Source organism: Acipenser ruthenus, chromosome 12 (genome assembly GCF_902713425.1).
Source record: "Acipenser ruthenus chromosome 12, fAciRut3.2 maternal haplotype, whole genome shotgun sequence".
NCBI classification, from domain to species: Eukaryota; Metazoa; Chordata; class Actinopteri; order Acipenseriformes; family Acipenseridae; genus Acipenser; species Acipenser ruthenus.
Window position 1 is genome coordinate 18,264,320 of NC_081200.1, and position 4,953 is coordinate 18,269,272.

At 39.1% G+C, this 4,953-nt stretch overlaps 1 long non-coding RNA gene across 1 annotated transcript; it reads left to right on the top strand.

The window, feature by feature from the left end:
• The first annotated feature begins 222 nt into the window (after window positions 1-222).
• Window positions 223-3,165, top strand: LOC131739988 (uncharacterized). The gene is made up of 3 exons (XR_009330619.1): window positions 223-306; window positions 2,736-2,881; window positions 3,094-3,165. It is a non-coding gene; the product is annotated as an uncharacterized LOC131739988 (long non-coding RNA).
• The last annotated feature ends 1,788 nt before the right edge of the window (window positions 3,166-4,953 follow it).

A 4,953-nucleotide genomic window follows, 5' to 3' on the forward strand; every position in this document is an offset into this window, starting at 1 on the left:
GATTTGTTTGATTTATAAATAAGAAAGTGTGTGCTAGATATGGCAGGGCTGAGAGGTTAGACTTCCTTCCCTGCCTAATTGAATTCTAATGTGCAGCAGGTGGCCAAGTGTTTATTGACTAATTGCTGATCACTTAACTGACCACATGCCTTTTAAAATGGGCTGGACAGCCAATCCTTTGTTCTTTTGTTTGTTCTTGTTCTCTGTGTACCAGCGTCAGGATTCATGACTGTGCGGATAGCCAGGGAGTAGGAATCAAATGCATGACTAAGGACCACCATGTGTTAACTGGAATCCTGGTGTATGGTAGGGATTCATTTTGGGGCTTTTAATTTAGTTTGTTAGGAAGAAGGTTCCTTGTGTAAGGTTTTAAAAGGTTATATGTAGCCTTAAAGTGGGACATCATTGAAACTCTTTGTCTGTGCCTGATGCTTGCGGGTTTAGACAGATATAATTAGCAGCACACCCTTATCTGTGCTGGGCCTCAGTGGAAAGTTACAGAACAAGATTATATAGCTTCATGTAATGATGGATGTGCAGGAGTTTTTCTTGGTGTCTGGAACCTAATGTGATTTATCCTGTACTTAGTGTAACTTTTTGTTATCTGTATTCTGCAGACCTTGAGGGAAAGCAGGTGTTAACTGTCAGTGTGCTTGACATATGCTTGCTTTGTCTTGCACCATGTATAAGTATATGTGAAAATTGGAAATTCTTTAAAATTCATGGCAGTGTCACTGGTAAAGTTGTATTTTGTGGAATGTGCACTGAACTATTTTATAAATTGTATACAGATTTTTTTTTAAACTGCAAATATAGCGATAAATGCACTGACATAATGAATGAGTATGAATGAGCTTTCAGTTCTAGTACATCAGATTCATGTTTACCATTTAGGTCCTGCAAAAAAAATACAATGTGTAACCCATGCTGATGTTGGGCATCAGTCGACTCGTCAGTGACCACTGACAAGCAACCAGAGTGTTTACCAATTATGATACTCGGCAAACACTCATTTTGAAGAATTTACGTAACTTTTGGTTATCAAATTTTAAGAGGGATATTTGCACAAACCAACACCAATGTTGGGTCAAAATTCAACGTGTTTCATGCTTCATGGTTTTCAGTTGACTTTTGGAACATGGAAGTGACCGTTTTTTGTTTCTTTGCAAGTAAAGCTGCCGCAGTACTACTCTGGATTTCCGCCTTTCTCTTTCGGTGAATACTTGAATCTACTGTCAAGTTTATTCTTGGTAGTGATCTACAGTAACGTTGCAGGACGTACAGAAGAGCTTTCTTCCATCGCTGTGTAAACCCCCTGCTGGATACTGCTTTACGTGATCTGCTGCAGACGCATTTTTAGCTTTTTTTAGAGACATCTATTTTCTTGTTTACCGTGTGTAGTATTTTAATTTCCCATCTAGATTGCATAGAGTCACATGACATAATCACTGACAGCACTGTGCTTGGCAAATAGTACACGCAGGTACACCGCAGACCAGTACAGTTTTGTTAATGTGATTTTTAAAAATTTATTTATTTATTTTTTTTTTTTATGCCAGTAAGGAAACGCTTTCTGCAGCTCAAGATTAAAATCAACTGAAACCAGAGGAGACAGACCTTCATTTTTTGTATTCAAGCTATCTTGTTTGCTGTTTCCACAATAAAATACTTTATTAATTGACAATCTTTGTCCAGACTATTTGATTTTAATTGAAGAGAACCTTTCACTTTTTGAACAGTTTTGTATGTATGTACCCGTGTGTGTTCTCCTGCACTAGGGATTCCATTGTTGGTACTCTAGTGGTGGCCACGTACAACTGCACCTGACTGCCTGTATATTAATTAAACTTGGATGCCTGAGCAGTGTTTTCAAATACAACCCTCTGTGGCTCTCGCCTCTCAGTGGATACCTACACAGTAACACAACACCCCTGTTACAGTGTTTGATAACTTATTTTTTATTAAGTGCAAACCCTAAATCTGAAAATCCAGTAGCACCACCATTCAAGGTTTGGTAAAATACAAACCTTTTAAGGGTCCAAGTTAAAATGTGTTAATTGGCAAGGCAATCCGAATCTATCAAGCTTCTTTAATTTTCAACAAACGGACCATTCATAAAACAAGCAAGTTATTGCTTTGAAACTCAAAAGTATGTATATTTTTGCAATATTAGCTTGTGTGCCTTTTGTATTTTACTTGCTCTCTTTATTCCATTTGTTAATGATAGGCTAGTGAATGGGGAAAGAGGTTATTGACACACAGGGCACCACTAGGCTGTCATTAAACCTACGCTCAAGATTGGCCCTCTTAGAAAATATAGGTTTAGTATCCCATACGGTTTAAAAGAAATAGCTTTTACATATTAAGTAGATTGTTACCTTATAACCTGTGTTGAAAGTATTCCCTCTAAGGCAGGGGTGGAGTGGCAAAAAAAAGTAACTTCACTACATTTAATTCAATTAAATACCAACCCAGGTAAAATACAAGTAATAACTTGGGTGGCACAGTTAATTCAGTTAATTGCATTCTAATAATACATGTATTGTTGGTTTAGCATATAAGAAATCCAACAATTTATACATACTGTAATCCAATGTGTACAAAAGCAAAACGGAGGCCTCTTTTTTTTTTTTTTTATTAAAAGACTTTCTCCTCGTCAGATTGTAAAATAAATGCCCTCATTATAGCTTAAAAGTGTGTGTGGGTTTTTTTTCCCAAATGTGTATTTGTGACAGAGCGAATGAACCCTGTGAGGGCACTGTAAAACAGGAACAGAGTGCCTTGTACTGGATGGATCGGCAGTTAATTCCAGGGTCAGTCAGAAGCCGGCCATTCAAGAAGGGGGCGGAGTCACAGTACCAGAAGTCATCACCCTAGTACGGTAAGCGCTGTGTCAGTCATGGATTGAAGGATACGTGATTGAACTAGCTATTGGAGGAGACGTGACTAAGGGTATTTTAGGGGATGAGACAATAAAATCTGTTCTTTTGTTTTGGTTACTGCAAGGACCTGTAAAAGAAACCGTGTAAAACAAAACAGTGAGTGTTTGTTTGTATTTGTTTTGTTAACCACTGTTTTATTTGTATTTAGTAGATGGCTAACAAACAGGAACTGTCGCTGTTCCAGCCAGCATTAAACCTGGATTCCAAATACTGCACTAGTCCCCAATAATTGTTTATTCACCACCAGCACTGGAGCACTGCGAGAAAGGATGTGGAACGGTGCTTTGTATTATTTCGGGACTGAAACCCTGTTTTGCTTAGCTGTGCAATTACACATTGCTGTGTAGTTGCCAGCATTATTATTTGACGGTGACAACAATTAAACAGAACTGTCTGGACCATGAACACTGTGTTATTGTCATTGTTTGAGCACTGCATCACCGCTACACCTGCACACTACTAACCACTTTGCCACAATATTATATAAAGTGCTTTCACTCAGTGCCCATCTCCGCACAGCCTCCCCGGGCACGCCCCGCCCCAGTGAATCAGGACCTCCCAATCAGCTGAGCCTAACTACTCCATGCGTTTATGAAAGTATGTGTTACAGAACATACAATGAATTTATGATCCCATTAGCTCTGATACAATTCTTCATATCACAGGCTATCATTGTGGCCGGGATTCAGGAAAAGTGTCTCTACTAATTAAATACAAAGACCAGAATAAAATATTGACTTTAGGTAATAAATGAGTCGGGCGCCTGTCAAATGGGTTTCCTGCAATATGTAACCAGTAAGTAGCAGACTTGTCGCAGTCAGCACCAAGACAGTGTGGTGAAACAATTAAAGACAACCTGAATGCGTGATTATATAGTGTAGAGTACAAATCAAAGGAGGTTATGATTAGGCTGTATAAATGTACTGGTCATACTGAAAAGAATGATTTACGAGGACAACCCTATTTAGGGAAGACTTGATTAAAGTCTTTAAATTCCTAAACGTAGTTAACAAAGTAACTCTAGTGAATATTTTAAGGGCATCACAGCACCCACGCCATTGGGATCCTTTAGAACCTGAATTGACAAAGATCTGGGATTGATCTCCATCGATATAAGGGTTGGATTCGGGCTGATGAAATCCAATTTACATTTCAGGTAACCAGAAGTAACACACATTTTCTTTGCCTCTTCCTCTCAAGAAGAATCATAATCTAAAAAAAAATCACAAAACATTTTGAATTTCAGCCATTTCTTTACTTTAACAAAGAATTAAATACTTAATTCAGGTGGAGAATCCGCAATGTGGACAAACTGAATTGCAATTGAACAGATGATTTAATGGCGATGACGAATTTGGCCGAAGACCTTGTCCCTGGGTGCTCAACACTTACCATGTAGGCTAGTGCCGCAGATAGTGGCTATAGCCACCTCCCCCCAAAAGACAAAGCCGCCAAGCCAAGAACCCAAAATATGAAAGGATGAATGAAAAGTAATCGGTTGAGACACGAGACACATGAAATGCACCGAGGGAGAACCCGGCCTCTCCAGCCTGCCATGCACCCGCAGAAACTAAATACGAACCGCTTGGCAGTTAGGTAAGGAAAACCCCCTACTGTCTGGTAGGAGGAAACCTTAGGGAACGGGTAGCCCTTCCTACAGGCTCTAAAGACAGCCATCTCCCTGTTTGGCCTCGCCGCGCATTGCTGAGAGGCCAAACAAAAGAAATGACATGAATGAAAGCTCCAAGGAGCCTTTTTTGCACTTGGAGATGAGGTGTTGATTAGTGGGCGGATTATCCTCCTAGAAATACAATCAAGTTTCCCAAGTATGTGGTGCTAACAAAGAATTCCAGTAAATCTTAGATAATATAATCTTACCTGCTATATTTCATACATCCTGGAAAAGGTGAATTTGATGTTGAATAGTAATTTATTTGAAGCTGTTAGTGAAGAATATTTATCGAACATTCCTTGCAAATCTATCTGGAGGAATATACTGTACTACACTGTG